Below are 19,848 nucleotides of genomic sequence, written 5' to 3'. Positions count from 1 at the left end.
TTTTTGACTACTATGAGAGACAATTACCTTTCACAACTGGTTCAGGACCCAACAAGAGGGGGGGCACTGCTGGACCTAATATTAACCAACAGGCCAGACCGCATATCAAATATAAGGGTTGGGGGTCACTTGGGTAACAGTGATCACAAATTAATAAGTTTTCATGTATCCTTTAATAAGATATGTAGTAGAGAGGTTACAAGGACACTAAACTTCAGGAAAGCAAATTTCCAACGGATGAGAGATGATCTTGGTGGAATTAACTGGGACGATATCCTGAGACATAAAAATACACAAAGAAAATGGGAGACGTTTATTAGCATCCTGAATAGGACCTGTGCACAATATATACCGTATGGTGATAAACATGCGAGAAATAGGAAGAAACCACTATGGCTAAATAGAGCTGTAAGGGGCACAATAAGGGACAAAAATAAAGCATTTAGCGAATTAAAGCAAATAGGTAGTGATGAGGCATTAACTAAATACAGAAGATTAAATAAATTCTGCAAAAAGCAAATCAAGACAGCAAAGATTGAGACAGAGAGACTCATTGCCAGAGAAAGTAAAAATAATCCCAAAATATTCTTTAACTACATAAATAGTAAGAAACTAAAAAATGATAGTGTTGGCCCCCTTAAAAATAGTCTGGGTGAAATGGTGGATGAGGATGAGGAAAAAGCCAATATGCTAAATGACTTTTTTTCAACAGTGTTTACACAAGAAAATCCCATGACGGATAACATGATCAGGGATAAAATTTCTCTGTTAAATGTCACCTGCTTAACCCAGCAGGAAGTACGGCGGCATCTAAAAATCACTAAAATTGACACATCCACGGGCCCGGATGGGATACACCCCCGAGTACTGCAGGAATTAAGCACAGTCATAGATAGACCATTATTTTTAATCTTTAAAGATTCCATAATAACAGGGTCTGTACCACAGGACTGGCATATAGCAAATGTGGTGCCAATATTCAAAAAGGGGACAAAAACTGAACTTGGAAATTATAGGCCAGTAAGTTTAACCTCAACTGTGGGTAAAATCCTGGAGGGTTTTCTAAGAGATACTATACTTGAGTATCTGGAGAAGAATAACCTCATGACCCAATATCAACATGGGTTTACAAGGGACCATTCCTGTCAGACTAATCTGATAAGCTTTTATGAAGAGGTAAGTTCCGGACTGGACCAAGGGAATGCAGTGGACGTGGTGTACATGGACTTTTCAAAAGCTTTTGATACTGTGCCACACAAAAGGTTGATACATAAAATGAGAACAATGGGGATAGGGGAAAATATGTGTAGGTGGGTTAAGAGCTGGCTCAGGGATAGGAAACAAAGGGTGGTTATTAATGGAGCACACTCAGACTGGGTCACGGTTAGCAGTGGGGTACCACAGGGGTCAGTTTCTGGCCCGCTTCTTTTTAACATATTTATTAATGACCTTGTAGGGGGCATAGAGAGTAGAATTTCAATATTTGCAGATGACACTAAACTCTGCAGGGTAATCAATACAGAGGAGGACAATTTTATATTACAGGAGGATTTATGTAAACTAGAAGCTTGGGCTGATAAATGGCAAATGAGCTTTAATGGTGATAAATGTAAGGTCATGCACTTGGGTAGAACGAACAAGATGTATAATTATGTGCTTAATTGTAAAACACTGGGCAAAACAGTCACTGAAAAAGACCTGGCTGTATGGGTGGACGACAAACTCACATTTAGCGGCCAGTGTCAGGCAGCTGCTGCAAAGGCAAATAAAATAATGGGATGCATTAAAAGAGGCATAGATGCTCATGAGGAGAACATAATTTTACCTCTATATAAGTCACTAGTGCGACCACACTTAGAATACTGTGTACAGTTCTGGTCTCCGGTGTATAAGAAAGACATAGCTGAACTGGAGCGGGTGCAGAGAAGAGCGACCAAGGTTATTAGGGAACTAGGGGGTCTGCAATACCAAGACAGGTTATTACATTTGGGGTTATTTAGTTTGGAGAATCGAAGGCTTAGGGGTGATCTTATTACAATGTATAAATATATGCGGGGACAATACCAAGAGCTTTCTAATGATCTTTTTACTCTTAGACCTTTGACGGGGACAAGGGGGCATCCTCTACGTCTGGAGGAAAGAAGGTTTAAGCATACTCACAGACGCGGATTCTTTACTGTAAGAGCAGTGAGACTATGGAACTCTCTGCCATATGATGTTGTAATGAGTGATTCCCTACTAAAATTTAAGAAGGGACTGGATGCCTTTCTTGAAAAGTATAATATTACAGGGTATATACACTAGTTTCCTTAATATTGCGTTGATCCAGGGAGCAAGTCTGATTGCCGTATGTGGAGTCAGGAAGGAATTTTTTTCCCCAATGTAAAGCTTACTTGTTGCCACATGGGGTTTTTTTGCCTTCCTCTGGATCAACATGTTAGGGCAAGTTAGGATAGGATATGGGTTGAACTAGATGGACTTAAAGTCTCCCTTCAACCTTAATAACTATGTTACTATCTTACTATGTTACTTCTCACCAATCACACATTAACAGTTCCCATCACCAGTTCACACATAAAGCCGTCAGATTTTTTTTTTTCACCAAAATATTTTCTAAGCCTCCATCACAACACTGTAGACACTTTTGGCCGAGCTCTACTCTACTGTAACCTATGAAATATTTGTTAAAATATGCAATACAATTTAGGTACATTTGTATTTATCTTTCAATTTTTAAAATGACCATTAATATCACATACAATGGACAAATACCACCGCATCATGACCAGACACAATATTACCACCACATAGTGACCTATAATTAATATCACATACAAGGAACAAATACCGCCACACCAGGACCAGACTATATATTACTACCACAGTGACCGAATAATATCACATACAAGGAACAAATACCACTGCACCTTGACCAGACCACATATTAGCACCACAAAGTGACCAAATAATAGCACATACAAGGGACAAATACCACAACACCATGTCCACACCACATATTACCACCATATAGTGACTGAATACTACAATACTGATCAGTAATAAAAAAAAAACAATACTATCGCCATAAGTGCCATTATACGCAGGGGATCTGTACTTACTATCCAGTGTTTGTGTACTGGTAATACAGTGATTAATGACATTATACACAGGAGCTCTGTATATATAACGTACAGGTAATACAGTGATCACTGGTGACATTATACACAGGACCTCTGTATATAGTATACAGTGTATAGTGTCAGTTTATAGGTAACACACTAACTCACCAGTGACGTCTCTAGGTAGTCCTTCATCCTTGCTTTTCATCTTTCATCCAGCACAGATCGCCATCACTTCTTCCAGCTAGGGCTCGTCTCTACAGGAAATAACAGTTATCTAGAGCTCCACTTGCAGAACACATTACTTATTTTTTCCCAACTTCTACACTACACCACATGAAGGAAAAAAGGCAACATAGTATCACTCTACACAGTAACAGGATTGCCCCTAATTTACAACAGTATAATTAAAAAATAAAATAAATACATCACTGCAGTAAAAATATGCTTTAATTAGCCCCTATGGTAATAATATCCCCCATCCTGGCCCCCGTGTATCTCATTCCTGGCTTCAGCCATATGTTCTCCCATCCCACCCTCATGAGTATCCATTGTGCCCCATATGATCTCCCCATCTGTCTCCATCGTATCCATCCTGCCCCATGATCCTGCCCCATCTGTCTCCAATCCTGCCCCATCTGTCTCCAATCCTGCCCCCTGTGTCTCCAATCCTGCCCCGTGTCCATTTTGCCCTGTTTCCAATCATGCCCCTTGTGTCTTTCATCCTGCCCCCCTTTGTCTCCAATCATGCCCCCTGTACCTGCAATCCGGCCCCCCGTGTCTGCAGTCCTGCCCCCTGTGTCTCCAGTCCTGCTCCCCTGTCTCCAATCATGCCCCTTGTGTCTGCCATCCTGCCCCCTGTATCTCCAATCCTGCCCCGTCTCCACCCTGCCCCCAATCCTACCCCCAATGTCTCCATCCTGCCCCCAATGTCTCCATCCTGCCCCATCTCCATCCTGCCCCATCTCCATCCTGCCCCCAATATCTCCAATCCTGCCCCCATCTCCATCCTGACCCCAATGTCTCCAATCCTGCCCCCGTCTCCAATCTGCCCTGGCAGGATGGAGACACATGGTCCATGTGTCTCCATCCTACGGGGAAACATAATACTTAAATAAAAAATAATTTAAAAAAAATTCTTACCTGGCCGCCCTCCTGCTGGAAGATGCAGCTCCTGTGTGAGCTCAGCTACAGGACCTGTGGTGATGTCATCTTCATGTGATCAGGGGGCAAAGCTGATCAATGGTGAAGGCCTGTGATCAGCTCCGCCCCCTGATCACATGACGATGACATCACCACAGGTCCTCCGACGCTTTGGCGCTGCTCTCCTCTCCTCCTGCGCTCCACATGGCTAATTTGAAAACTGAATAATTAGCCATGTGGTGCAGGAGGCTGGAGGGGCCCCCCTCTCCCCCGGGGCCCCGGTTCAATGAACGGTCTGCGCGGGCGGTAGGTCCGCCCCTGATGGGACTGCACATGATGAGGTGGAGGGAAAGGGCAGATGGGGCAGAATGTGGAGTCAGAAGGGGCAGAATGTGGAGTCAGATGAGGCAGAATGGGAGTCAGATGGGGCAGAATGTGGAGAGAGATGGGGCAGAATGTGGAGAGAGATGGGGCAGGATCATGGGGTAGGATGTGGATTTGGGTGGAAAATATTTTGGCGTGGGGAGGGCCATTTGAAAGTTCGCACGGGGCACATAACTTTGTAGTTACGCCACTGCTTAAAACATTCTCTCTTACTTGCTATTCTGGCATTTGGCAATATTAATAATTATGGTAATCCTAATTGACCTAAAGCGGGAAAGGTTTATTCTGTTATCATTTCAGATATTAAGAAAAACATGCATATGTGTCTTTTTATATAGTGTATGTACAAATCTGGTTTGAACTGTATATCAACAGCCTGGGATTTTAGGAAAAGCCATTTAGAGAAGCCAGTCATTTAAGGTAACTTTTTACAATAGGAATAAAGCTAATTCTGGCCATTATATCACCTACCCTGAATTTTCACCAGTTTTTTTCTTTGTGGATTTTCTCTCCAATTTTCAGTTGTCTCTGAGCTGCTGGGAAAATACTAGGTATGATGCCCTCCCTTCATGAACGGCACACACGGACATGGATTCCTGTTCTTCAGTTTAGATGTAGAAGTTCTGCAGCACCTTGAAGGACAGTAGAGCAGTACTGAGCAGTGTAGCAGTAAATCTAACAATGAAGTAAGATAAAACATTGATTAAAAAGCAACAGCACCATCTCTCTGCTACCTCTTCTTAAGGCCCCGTCACACACAGCGATCTCGCTAGAGAGATCGCTGATTTTGTGACGCCACAGCGATCTCGCCGTGTGTGACGGGGATCAGCGACTGGCCCCCCTGCCGGGTATCGCTGATTGTGCTCGATCGGCCTGGGCCATTTTTTGATCACTGGTCTCCTGCTGGCCAGCACGCATCGCTGCGTGTGGCAGCGAGAGAACAGCGATCAGCGACGCTGGACGCTGGTTTCTAATGTAAACGTCGGGTATCCAAGAGCCGTGGCTCCTGGATACCCGATGTTTACATTAGAAACCAGCTTGCTCGCTGGTCCTGATCGCTGGAGGGGCTGTCTAACGATGTCCCAGCGATCCCATCCATGATATTTTGGTCTGGCCCAGAGACTGAATTTTGCGGCTTCACCGAATGCATCAATGTTAATCCGGTGGGACTGAAATTTACATCTGAATGTCATACGAACAGCTTTAATTTTCTTGACTTGACCATTTCCAAGAAAGCTGATGGGGCATTAGTACCTGTACATACAGGAAGCCAACTGCAACAAATAATCTATTAAGATGGACAAACCATCATCCAGAACCATTGAGAAAGGGAATACCCAAGGGGCAGTTCCTTAGGATCCGGAGGAACTGTTCTGAGCTGAGTACCTTTAGGAGGCAATCAAAGGACCTGTTTAATAGATTCAGGATGAGAGGATACCCCCCACGGATGCTGACTAGACCACAGCATGAAGCATTAATAGCGGACAGACTTTCTCTACTTCAGAAGAAAGGGGCCTTGAATGTTGCTAATGAGAACATGGTTAGGCTCATTGGTACCTACGATGGTCAGGCGGATAGGGTCTACCATGTTCCTAAAAAACATTGGGGCATTCTATTGGCTGATCCCAATCTGAGGGGTCTTGTTGCACCAAAACCGAGTATCCCCTATAGGAAGAGGAGATCCGTGGGTGACAGGCTTGTCCACAGTCTTTATCAAAGACCAAGGGGGATGGGTACATGATTGGATAGGAAGCCCCTGGGTTTCTTTAAATGTGGAAATTGCTCCAGATGTAAGAATATGTTGCAATGTAAAACCTTTAATAGTTCACATAGTGGTAGATCCTTCTGCATTAGAGACTTTGGAAACTGTAGATCAACAGGTTTGGTTTATAAAGCTACATGCACTTGTCCCATGGACTATGTGGGTAAGACCACAAGAGAATTGAGGGTGAGGGTGGGGGAGCATTTGGGGCATATTAAGAATAAGAGAGATACCCCGGTCGCGAGACACATGAATACGGTACATCAGAGCTGTGTGAGCGACATCTCCTTCACTATGATTGAATTAATTAAACCTAGAACGAGGGGAGGCGACTTAGATAATATTATCTTGAGACGGGAGCGTGAGTGGATCTTTAGGTTGCAGTCCCTCTCCCCTGATGGGATGAATGAATGCATGTCATATACCTGTTTTATATAAAAATTGTCCTGATTTGGCTAATGTTCCCCAAGAATTTGATTGATGGGGGTTTCTATCTTTATGGCATATTGGAGTATGCTTGTAAGGCATATGCTGCATTGTTTAAGCAATATCTATTTATCACATGACTACCTCTATTAGATATTTATTCTAAGATTTCTTTGTCCCCAATAATGTTGATTTCTTCCAGAAAATGATTTTTATGTGAGACATAGGGTTAAAAATTATGTGCCATGAGGTTAATCTATGCTAAGATCCTTGTATTGTGTTCCGCTATGAATGAGCGGGGGGTCTGGGATTTTTGAGCCGCTTTTCATTCTCTATGGCAACGCTGGAGAGCGGATATGACGTCTTTAGATTGGAAGACCATGCGCTGTGCTCATGAATGAGCGTCCTGTTTCCCCATGGTAACGCCAGAGGCGGGATTATTATTGCTGACACCGGAAGGTCCGGCACCATCTTGGATGCGCTCCATTGTGTAGCGCACGCTGGTTTTTCCTGCCCGCCTCACATCATGGGTGGTGGGAGTGACGTAGTGAGAACAGGCCGGCGCTGAGGGTATGTAGCTGGATCAGGTTATTATTGCCGATACCGGAAGTTCCGGTGCCATTTTGGATGCGCTCCACTGTGGAGTACACGCTGGTCTTTCCCGCCCGCCTTACATCATGGACGGTGGAAGTGACGTGGTGAACACATGCCGGCGCTGAGGGTATGTAGTTGTATCAGTTTGTCAACGATATCTGGACATATTGGGGCTGCTATAGTTGCCTTCTCTTACGTGATTTGACCACCGGATAGTGGGTGGGGCCTATCTGTGGCTGCTAATCATGGTGGTTATTTAAATCCACTCATTTATGACCTCTGGTACCATCAAGCATCATCTTGGTATCAGCTATGGACATCAGAAATATCGATCATTCCTCCTGATGAACCGCTGTAGGCGGAGAAACGCGTCGGGGCTCATCCGCATATGATAAGTGACCACTTTTATTATATTAGATCTAATCTATACCCCTGAAGGGGGAATGATCTTTATTATTTACGGTTTGGCATAATAGTTGGTCATAAGACATCATGATGTGGATGTATCATAGTCTTTAATATGTGTGTAATATTTGTCTGGGGTCCTGCACTAGCTTAGGGCATTTTGAACATTCATCTCTGCACTATCTGGTCATTGTTTTCCCTCCTGTCATATTAGGGACTGGTAGGGGAGTGAGGGACAGTCCTCGTTGAGTGGGGGCGCCAGATTCATACTTTTAGGGTGCCATCCTCCACGGCTAGGAAGGTATCAGAAAGCCTTAATATAGGGCTGTGCAGCATCCCAGAACAGGTCTTTTTTCATTTGTGGCATTTGACAATGATTCACTGAGAAAGTTGTGTTTTTTTAATACATTTTGAATAAACCTGGTTTTAAGGGGATTTCTATGTTCACTCTACTTTCTGATTCCCATGAGATATAAGTTTTTTGTTCAAAGTAGGATGGGATAGTGGAATCAGTTTGTTTCCATACCTGGAATTTAAATCCGCTAAACAAAAACCTATTCAGTTTTTAACTAGTCCCAAGAAAGCCTAAATCCCCCGTGCACCACAAATGAGTGTCAGAATCCCTGAACTGATAAAGCAAATAACATTGTAGTTGTAATCTGTTGTACGCAATGGATTCCAAATGCCAATGTATTTGTTGCTAAAGGAAGTATACATAATTCATGAACGCCAAATGTAATCAAATTTTGAAGATCTTGGCATTAGCCCGATTTCTGAAGGTCATCGGTCTTGAACAGTTGCTTAAGAGTCAGAATTTGTATTAAGATGACCTTACGTTTTTTTAAATCATATATGGGAAATGAAGAAAGAATTTGTGCTTTAGTAAGCGCCCAGTCAAATGAGATTAGCATCTGTCAGATCACTGTGATTGTATGGAGATATGGCAGATCATTAATCTCCGGGACGCATCTCAGGATTATGCCCCTTATCTGAGTAAATACAGGTGCGTCTCACAAAATTAGAATATCATCAAAAAGTTAATTTATTTCAGCTCTTCAATACAGAAAGTGAAACTCATATATTATATAGAGAGTAATTACAGAGTGATCTATTTCACGTGTTTATTTCTTTTAATGTTGATGATTATAATGAAAACCCAAAGTCATTATCTCAGTAAATTAGAATAATTAACAAAAAACACCTGCAAAGGCTTCCTAAGCATTTAAAAAGGTCCCTTAGGCCTGTTTCACACTTCAGTTTTTCGACACCATTCAAAATCCGCCAAATTTTGAAAATGGCGGATCCGATGTTTTTTCCCCATTGAATTACATTAGTGGCGGATTTTGGCGGATGGTCGTCCGTTACGTCCGCTATTTGGCGTATCCGCCAGATTTCTGGCAGATTCTGTCAGAGGTGGACAGACTTTGTAACGTTTTTTGTCTGTGTCAAAATGGCGGATCACGGCGGATGCGCCATCGTCCGCCATTCGATAGAATGGCCGACTATGGGCGGCGGATCCGCCAGCGGAATCCGCTTTTTCGCACTGAGTATGCCCAGAAAAAAAAGATACTTTTCCAGACAGTCCAAAAACTATATAAGGTGGGCTAATTGGGCCCAGACATGCAGTACCAGCATCAAGACGGAAGAGAGAAGATACCAGACACAGCCTGACAGCCAGCAAGCATCTGCCAGCATCCAGAGGCCAGCACCTGCCAACAGCAAGTCAGGACCAAGAGGCCTGCAACCACCGAGCCAGGGCCGAGAGGCCTGCCAGTGCCAGCACCAACAGCCTGCCAGCAAAGACGCCTGCAAGTGTGAGTATAACCTACGTGTGTGGCATTTCTGTGTGTGTGTGTCTGTGTACTACCTGTGTGTGTGTCTGTGTACTACCTGTGTGTGCGCGTGTGTGTACTACCTGCGTGTGTGTGTGTGTGTGTCTGTGTACTACCTGTGTGTGTACTACCTGCTGCTTGAGGTCTAGTGTGAAGTTTCCACAATCAGTAATGGTTTGGAGAGCCATGTCATCTGCTGGTGTAGGTCCACTGTGTATTCAGGAAATTTTAAAGATTTTAAAGCAATTCATGCTTCCCTCTGCCGGCAAGCTTTTTGGAGATGGAAATTTCATTCTCCAGCAAGACTTGGCACCTGTCCACACTGCCAAAAGTACCAATACCTGGTTTACAAAACAACAGTATCACTGTGCTTGATTGGCCAACAAACTTGCCTGAACTTAACCACATAGAGAATCTATGGGGTATTGTCAAGAGGAAGAGGAGAGACACCAGACCTAACAATGCAGATGAGCTGAAGGCTGCTATCAAAGCAACCTGGGCTTCCATAACACCTCAGCAGTGCCACAGGCTGATCACCTCCATGCCACGCCGCACTGATGCAGTAACTGATGCCAAAAGAGCCCCGACCAAGTATAGAGTGCATTTACTGAACATACATTTCAGTAGGCCAACATTTCAGATTTTAAAATCATTTTTCAACCTGGTGTTATAAAGTATTCTAATTTACTGAGATAATGACTTTTGGCTTTTCATTGTCTGTGAGCCATAATCATCAACATTAACAGAAATAAACACTTGAAATAGATCACTCTGTTTGTAATGACTCTATATATGAGTTTCACTTTTTGTATTGAAGAAATGAAATAAATTGACTTTTTGATATTCTAATTTTGTGAGAAGCACGTGTGTGTGTGTGTGTGTGTGTGTGTGTGTGTGTGTGTGTGTGTGTGTGTGTGTGTGTGTGTATATATATACACACATACACACACACACACACACACACACACACACACGTTTAAGGACTTTTTTATGCTGTGAGCTGTAGTTTTTATTGGTACTATGTTACGCTGCGGACGCAGGTGGCGAGAGTGGACCCACTGGGCCGTGACGCCGAGCCCTCCCCGAGCGAGCACACCAAGTGGACCGACCCCTATACAGGGACCGTTAGGGAACAGACTCGGGAACTTCAAGCGCCACGGCAGCCAGGACCAGGGGTCGGCTCAGGAGGGTGAACCGAAGATGAGGAACAGAGGAAGATCCGGAGAGGAACCAGGATGACCAGGGTCCAGAGGCTGAGGAAGAAGGAGAAGGACGGAGGAGAATGGCGGGGACCCAGGAAGAGGCGAACTGAAAAGGGAAGGAGACACAGGGGTTAGCAGGAGGCACAAGGCACAAGGGGTTAACTAGCGCGCAGCTTGCAAGGGGACAGCAGCAGAGAGCGCGGCCTAGACAACAGAGAGGTAACTCAATAGTCAGGCGCCTCCACTAAAGGAGGGCGGCCTGAAATACCTGGTGGTGGCCTCTGATAGGTCGGGAGGCCGGTCCGGGTCAGGTCACGCCAGGCAGGTGGCTGACGGCAGAGGCGTGCGGCTTATCCCTCCGGCGCGTGCGCAGAGGCACAGTGCGCGCGGCCGAGGGAAGTGGAGGAGAGCGTCGGACGCCGGACACTGGAAAGCGAGGGGAGCGGAAGCGCGCGTCCAGGACGCGTCAGAGGAGCGAGTCGGGCCAGAAGCGGAAGCGGTGAGTATGGCAGCGGGAGCGGCGAAACGGGGAGCGGTGCTAACATACTATCTTGGGACATGTTTCATGATTTACATTTTGATCACTTTTTATTCCATTCTTGAGGAGGATGCGCAATGACTACAAAAACGACAAGTAACGCATTAAGATTTTTTTCTTTTCTTTACAGCATTTATGGTATGTCTGTATTAGTTAAAGGCATAATCTTTTTTTTTACGTTGTAAGGCTGGTTTCACATTAGCGTTTTTTTGCACAGCGCATTGGTCATGTGTACGTATGTTTAACATGGTGTGCGCATAGTCTTGCGTTTGCACGCGTTCGTATGCGTTTTCCTGTGCATGCGCTTTTTAAAGGTGTGCACCTAGGCACGCCAGACACAACCTGCTGCATTTTTGGGTCCGCCGAAAGGCGTAAAAAAACCGCATGCGCACGCTTGCGCACGGAATGCGACAAATTAACGCATTACAGTCTATGGGAACGCAGACGTGAGCATGGACATGCGTTCGTCTGCGTTTTCGTGCGCCTGCGTTTTTTGGTGTAAAAATGTGTAGACACTGGTTTTAACCCCTAGAGAACGAATGCGCATAAAAAAATGCAAACGCATGCAAAAACGCATGATGCGTTTTTTTGCATGCGTTTCTATTGCGCACGATGCGCTGCACAAAAAAACGCTAATGTGAAATTAGCCTTAGCCATTTGTTTTTTTTAGTTAGACAACATGAAAATAAGCAAGTTTGCAATTGATTTGCTTTTTTCTATCTGCTGTCATTCTTCCATCTGTAACAAATCTGCTGCATGTAAATCCACCCTTATAATAGCTGCCATTTAGGAGCATGAATCACAGAATAGTGTTATTAGCATATAAATGTTCTTACTATAGAAGTGCCTATACAAATGTGCCAGTCAGAGAATTGCTCATGCAAAAGTGCCAACCAGAGTAACACTCACAGAAACGTACTAGTGGCAGCCAGTGCCCCTTCTGTTGCTGTTATGAGAACTAATAGTATACTAATAGGTAACATTGCATCTTGTGGAGAGTGACATACCGCCTCTGGCATGCCAAGATTAGGAGACTTACCGTATTTGCTGTGCAATGCTCCTCTGGGAAATTTATTATGCAAATTGTCTCTTCAGAGAGGAAGGGGACTGAAACTCTATAGTGCCACCTGTTGGAAGCAGCAATCCAAGTCACTACTGGCCCTTTAGCAAGCCTTGAATGATTCTGATTTGGCTTTTGTCCTAAGTCACATTTTAAGGCTCGTTAAAGGGTCAATAGTGACTTGTAGGATTGCTGCTTCCAACAGGTGGCGCTATAATGTTCTAGTCCCCTTCCTTTCTGAAGAGGCAATTTGCATAAAATAACAATAGACATTTTTCTGGTCGGTCTTTGAGTAGTCAAGAACCGCATGAATCCTCCCCGCAAATTGCATTGTGCCCACTCTGGTAAAACATATTATATAGGATGATAGACATTGACTAATTGAGACTCTCTGCCTTCTACTACACATACTTATTCTGTTACCACAAACGTATTGGGTGAGTCACTGGGTATTGCAATACAAACTGCATACATTACTACACAGACCTCTAGGACCTGATGGAGATGCTGTATCTACTGTCAAAATCTATTTCAGAATAGGTGTATAATCCTTTCTGAAAACTGAATGTAATCTCTGCTCACAAAGCCTTACTGACAGCTCCTCAATGTCCCCCTCCTTCTGCTCAGATCTCACACTGCTAAGTACAAGCTGCAGGAATTAGTCAACCTAAGTGGGTAGAGACTGAATACGTTTTGACTCATTAGCTATTATATTGCATAGCTGGTGGTGTTTCTCCTGAAGTGTCTACTTTGGCGTCTTTTTGGTCATTTTCTTTATTAAAACATTTACATATAAACTAGTGAGTGGCTTACAAGCAGAAGCCTCCTGAAGACTGGTCAAGCCCTGAACATATGTACGGCAAGTCGTTTTAACATTGGACTGCATGTGTTCATTCGTTTTTATGATTATTTAACTCTCGCTCAGGATGGTTATGATGCATACCTGAAAAAAAAGTCATCATGTGCTCGTGCCCATAACATGCTTATTTCAATATCAGAATTACAAAGCCATTGTGGCATCAATTTTCAAAGCAAACACTCCAGTCTCATCAGGTCTGAGTGATCTATTGAACTGTGCAAGCAGTTTGTATTGCGAAATCTGTAGACATATCCACTTTATTTTCTACTCTTCCCAGCGCATGTAGAAAATAGAAGTCTTTGAACTGTAGCGGATGTCATCTACCTGCATTTTCCACAACCACATCATGCTTTTAACAAATACAATAAAGGATAAGGAGGGATAGGATTGTGTTTACCGAGCAGCAGATAATTCTTAGAAATAACATAGTATTATAGAGTATCTGTAAAGCCCATTCAGTGTGCACAATCGGGGCACAGAGAGGACATCCATGCGGTAATGTCACATATGTCTCATGTTTGCATTACGTGCAATGTCCAGATAAAGGAGTCTGCGAATAAGTGAAGCTCTACAGCATTCACTACAAAATGTAAATGTGATAAACCTACACAGAAAGAAATAGCCTCAACATCTCCATAATGATTCTGTTAATACCAGAGTCGCCTCTAATATCATAGAGCCGTATTCACACCGTACAGCCACACGGCACCTCCACACAGGACCATACTACAGATGGGAGAATATCTTCGTAATACGCCATTTAAACCCCCCTCCCATTTTTTTGTGTCTGTACGCGGTCCGTTTTTTAAGGACTGCAAATATGGACACATCTATTGTATTTAATGGTGGGCCGCACAGGTCAGGTTTTTCACACGACCATATGTCTGTGTGAAAAACTCGCAGGCATCTCCGTTTTTTATAAGCAGTACGGGCCGTAAAACATCTAGCACATGTGCAAGCTGAACTCATCCGTGTGTCTTCAGCGTCACATGTATCGGTGCCTGGGAAAAAGCCATACATTTCACACTGTTCCCAGGCACTGGGTGCTGAAGACAGCTTTGATTATTGTTGCCTGGTCTCCCTGAGATCAGCACGACCAGGCGGACAACGATGATAGTTGTATTCAGCACCCGCTGTGCATATCGTGTGTAAAACTAAGTCAACAAAAAATTTGGCATGGGTTCCAGCATAATTTTGATAACCAGCAATGGGAAAGCCCACAGCTGGGGGCTGTTACTAATTTAGGAAAAGGGACAATATATCAAAAGGTTCCCATGCTATTAATACCAGAGAGACCCCTGAAAAATTGAAGCGGAGACCCCCTATAAATTCTAATCAGCAAAGGCTAAACAGACAGCTGTGGGTTGATATTAAAAGCCTGCTAAGAGGCTGAGGATAATGCCCCCCTCCCAGCCTACAAACATCAGCCCTTAGCCACCCCAAAAATGGTGCATCAACAAGATGTGCCAATCTGGTGCTTAGCCTCGTTCTTCCCACTTGGCCTGGTACGGTGGCAGGTGGGAAAACAGGGTTGAGATTGATGTCAGCTTTATATTGCCAGCTGACATCAAGCCCAGGAGTTAGTAATGGAGAGAAGTCTATAATACACCCCCACTACCAACTCCATACTTATATTGTAAAAAAAAGACACAGCAAGATTAAAGTCCTTTAATTGAAATAAACACTCTCCACTCACATTTTCACATTTATTACTGTAAAAATTAAAATAAAAAAAACATATTAATCACCTGTCCGAAGATAATCCATTTGTCCCACACCATAATCCATCTCTGTTTCACCTGGATGTGTTGCTGAATGGTGGTGTAAAGGCTGTACCGGGACCGTGTGATACTCCACTCCCTTCCTTAATGTAAATACTCCCTTATTGTAAAGCCTTCCTTTGTGTATAGCTGTATATATGTATATATGTGTTCTGCTATGTATAATATTCCTAACATAGGGAAAGTGCAGTGCCTCAGTTTAGCCACATGTTAGTTTGGAGCAGTTGTCCTGTATATAGTTAAGGAGGAGTTTACTGGAGGATAAGTCAGGAACAGTTTCCTGGATATGGGAAGAAGGGGCTAGGGAGCCCGTACATCTCGGGCGGGCTTAGAGCTCGAGCTACCCAGTAGCTCCATAACGTTGAAAGCTAAGGACCCAGCCATCCAGGGCCCAATGAAGAGAAGTGTAGCTGAAGCAACAGAGTGACAGCAGTGTGGAGCAGAAGTGAGAGAAGAGGTCCTGAACAGTACAAGGACGCAGGTCGCTCATCATGTGGCAGATCATCCCATTGGCTGATGCCCTCAGATCCAGGGCGAACGCATGAGGGAACACCCAAGTGCGGTGAGTCTGGACAGGGAGGACGCTCTGTTACCTCAAAAGGCGGTACGACCCGGACACGTACTGAGGGACGTAGAAAGAAGCGCAGGGAAAGTAGAGAATGTGGACTGTATCGAACTATATGCTGACGCTGTATCTGAAAAGGATGTGCTGCGAAAAAAGGAAATACTCTCAGCCACGATTACGGCCCTGGCCCTCCCTCACAGTGGCATGATGTAACTGTTCAGCCTGGCATCCAGGAGATAGTGAGCTGAGCGTAAGAGTGCAGATTCAGTGATGAGCAGAAAAATCATAGAGGCTACCGCCGGTCAATGCCAGCTGTTCTCATGCTCAGTTCAATGTGAGACGGCAGATGAACAGTGGTAACCTTCATTATGTCACCACCCGCACCATGAGAAACTTTTCATGGTGATAGCAGTGATTTCATTGAGGTCACAGTAGTTCACCGGTCCACTCAACATGAGCTGCCTGTGGGAATCGCAGCTTCAGTGGCCTGCGGTAATCTCAATGATGTCACCACAGGTCACTGAACCTACGCTCTGAAGCTCAGCTCAGGGTCTCCTGGCTGTCAGGCTGAACAGTTGCATCATGCCACCATTCAGCAATACATCCAGATGAAGCAGAGATTTATTACTGTGTGGGACAAATGGATCATTGTCAGACAGGTGATGAATGTTTTTTTTTATCATTTTCATTTTTAGGCTATGTGCCCACGTAGCGCTTTCCATGCAGAATATTCCTGAGCGGAAACGCACACACACCTCCCGGGAAAACGCATGCGTTTTATGAAGCGCTTTTGTAAGCATTTTTGACGCTTTTGTTAAGCGTTTTAGCATGCGTTTTCCTATGCGTTTTTGCAATACAATTGAATGTATGCGGAAACGCGTGCATTTCCGCAAAATTAATGAACATGCTGCGTTTTTTTCCGCTAAGCGTTTCCGCAGCGGAAAAAAACGCACCATTAGCACATATGCGGATTCCATTATGATTACATTGGATGCTTTCCTTAAGCGCTTCCGCAGCAGAAACGCTTGTGTAAAAACGCTGCGGAAATGCTTAAAAAACGCAAAATGGGCACACAGCCTCACAGTAATAAATGTGAAAATGTCGGTGGGGTGTGTTTATTTCAATTACAGGACTTTATTCTTGCTGTGTCTTTTTTTACAAAATGACTATGGGGTTAGTAATAGGGGCATCTTATAGATGCCTCTCTACTACAGTACTAACCCCTGGGCTTGATTTCTCTGGGGCCACAAAATCGGCCCGCAAAAATTCCATGGTGCGCCATGTTCCGTAGAGCCGTGAGGGCCGTATTTGTGGCCGTGATATAAGATCGAACTTGCTCAATCTTTTTCACGGCATACGAACACGGCCTCATTGAAAATCAATTGGGCCGCAAAAACAAACAAAAGTTTGTTTTTGCGGTGCACCGTGACTTCCGGTTTTGCAGAACGTTGTTTTTTTTTCCAATACTATTACCATAGTATTGGAAAAATAAAAAACGGCGATCCGCAAGCTTTTTTGCGGTCTGTTATTGTGGCAGACGGTAAAAATTGCGGCGATACAGCCCGCAAAAAAAGCGGTAAGTGTAAAAGTAGCCTTAGTCACATTTTTATGTCGAGATTTGCAACAATTTTCAAAATTATGGCCAAACCAACATTTTTTTTAATGCGGTCTTGTTTTGGATATTGATGGCTAAAAACGATTTTGCTACAGGATGGAACCGATCTTCAGTAGCAGAAATTTCTGCAATGAGATCTGCAGAGTGGGAACTCAACTCTACAATCTACTCCACTTAGCAGGCACTATATTCTATTCACATGATCAAATTAAACATGGGCATATTGTAAGAACGCAGCATGCACCATCTTCATTTGATCTGTCCAAGGAAGATGCCCTTTATGCAACCCCTGGCAAAAAATTATGGAATCACCGGCCTTGGAGGATTTTCATTCAGTTGTTTAATTTTGTAGTAAAAAAGCAGATCACAGACATGGCACAAAGCTAAAGTCAATTCAAAAGGCAACTTTCTGGCTTTAAGAAACACTAAAAGAAATCAAGAACAAAAAATGTGGTAGTAAGTAATGGTTACTTTTTTAAACCAAGCATAGGGAAAAAATTATGGAATCACTCAATTCTGAGGAAAAAATTATGGAATCACCCTGTAAATTTTCATTCCCAAAACTAACACCTGCATCAAATTAGATCTGCTCATTAGTCTGCATCTAAAAAGGAGTGATCACACCTTGGAGAGCTTTTGCACCAAGTGGACTGAAATGAATCATGGCTCCAACACGAGAGATGTCAAATGAAACAAAGGAGAGGATTATCAAATTCTTAAAAGAGGGTAAATGATCACACAATGTTGCAAAAGATGTTGGTTGTTCACAGTCAGCTGTGTCTAAAATCTGGAACAAATACAAACAACATAGGAATGTTGTTAAAGGCAAACATACTGGTAGACCAAGGAAGACATCGAAGCGTCAAGACCGGAAACTTAAAGCAATATGTCTCCAAAACAGGAAATGCACAACAAACCAAATGAGAAACGAATGGTAGGAAACTGGAGTCAACGTCTGTGACCGAACTGTAAGAAACCGCCTAAAGGAAATGGGATTTACATACAGAAAAGTTAAACAAAAGCAATCATTAACACCTAAACAGAAAAAAACAAGGTTACAATGGGCTAAGGAAAAGCAATCGTGGACGACTGAATGAAAGTCATATTCAGTGATGAATCGCGAATCTGCATTGGGCAAGGTGATGATGCTGGAACTTTTGTTTGGTGCCGTTCCAATGAGATTTATAAAGATGACTGCCTGAAGAGAACATTCAAATTTCTACAGTCATTGATGATATGGGGCTGCATGTCAGGTAAAGGCACTGGGGAGATGGCTGTCATTACATCTTCAATAAATGCACAAGTTTATGTAGATATTTTGGACACTTTTATTATCCCATCAATTGAAAGGATGTTTGGGGATGATGAAATCATTTTTCAAGATGATAATGCATCCAGCCATAGAGCAAAAACTGTGAAAACATTCCTTGAAAAAAGACACATAAGGTCAATGTCATGGCCTGCAAATAGTCCGGATCTCAATCCAATTGAAAATCTTTGGTGGAAGTTGAAGAAAATGGTCCATGACAAGGCTCCAACCCGCAAAGCTGATCTGGCAACAGCAATCAGAGAAAGTTGGAGTCAGATTGATGAAGAGTACTGTTTGACACTCATTAAGTCCATGCCTCAGAGACTGCAAGCTGTTATGAAAGCCAGAGGTGGTGCAACAAAATACTAGTGATGTGTCAGAGTGTTTTTTTGCTTTTCATGATTCCATATTTTTTTTCCTCAGAATTGAGTGATTCCATAATTTTTCCCCCTATGCTTGGTTTAAAAAAGTAACCATTACTGACTACCACATTTTTGATTCTTGATTTATTTTAGTGTTTCTTAAAGCCAGAAAGTTGCCATTTGAAATTATTTTAGTTTTGTGCCATGTCTGTGATCTGCTTTTTTTCTACAAAATTAAACAACTGAATGAACATCCTCCAAGGCCGATGATTCCATAATTTTTGTCAGGCATTGTAGTATATGGAGATAAGATACACTCGCTCCTTCAGTCTAGAATGGGGAACAGTATCTGGCCACAATGCCTTGGATTAGAGGATTCAAGAACTTTATATTCCACCATCTAGATTACGAATCATCAGCAGGATGAGCTTTTGGTGAAGTTCTGATGTTGAAGATTTTCTGCACTTTTTTTGCACCTGTTGTTAACTAAATTAGGTTTCTCGTGGTTTTTCATATTTTTGAATGCAGTGTTTTTGTTGCTTTTTTTACACAGCAGTTTTTTGTCTCTTTTTTAAAAGTCATACTTTAAATAAAGCTGCTTTGTCTTTGTTATTTCCTGGTATTTAGCTTTTCCAAATCTTTATTGATATAGTCATGTGTTTTTGCAGCGGAAACCCTCTAAAATGAATGTGTGTTTTTCACCTGTGGATTTTCCTCAACAAATGTAAATCTATAGGAAAAATCTGGACATAAAACTCAGCGTACCCTCAGGAGAAACTTACATATTGTGGATTTGAAACACGCACCGCAGGTCAGATTACGCTGGGCAGCAGATTTCGATAAATCCCATCTACTCTGCTGCAACTATAAGATGCTGAGAAAATATGTCAAA

The 19,848-nt window shown here is 43.2% G+C and overlaps 1 protein-coding gene across 6 annotated transcripts in view; it reads right to left on the bottom strand.

Moving 5' to 3' along the window:
- Positions 1 to 19,848, bottom strand: part of ZBBX (zinc finger B-box domain containing) — a 346,983-nt gene that overhangs the window by 308,817 nt on the left and 18,318 nt on the right. For 5 of the 6 annotated variants that reach the window (XM_073578937.1, XM_073578941.1, XM_073578940.1 and 2 more), the window contains exon 2: positions 5,118 to 5,278. The exons of the other annotated variant lie outside the window; for it this stretch is intronic. The gene's annotated coding sequence lies outside the window, so the exon portion shown is untranslated. The remainder of the gene's footprint in view (positions 1 to 5,117; positions 5,279 to 19,848) is intronic. 6 annotated transcript variants of the gene reach the window in all.

The sequence above is a fragment of the Dendrobates tinctorius genome, unplaced genomic scaffold (genome assembly GCF_039654945.1).
Source record: "Dendrobates tinctorius isolate UK_male_01 unplaced genomic scaffold, ASM3965494v1 ptg000060l, whole genome shotgun sequence".
NCBI lineage: Eukaryota > Metazoa > Chordata > Amphibia > Anura > Dendrobatidae > Dendrobates > Dendrobates tinctorius.
This window is presented reverse-complemented; position numbering and strand designations above follow the sequence as displayed.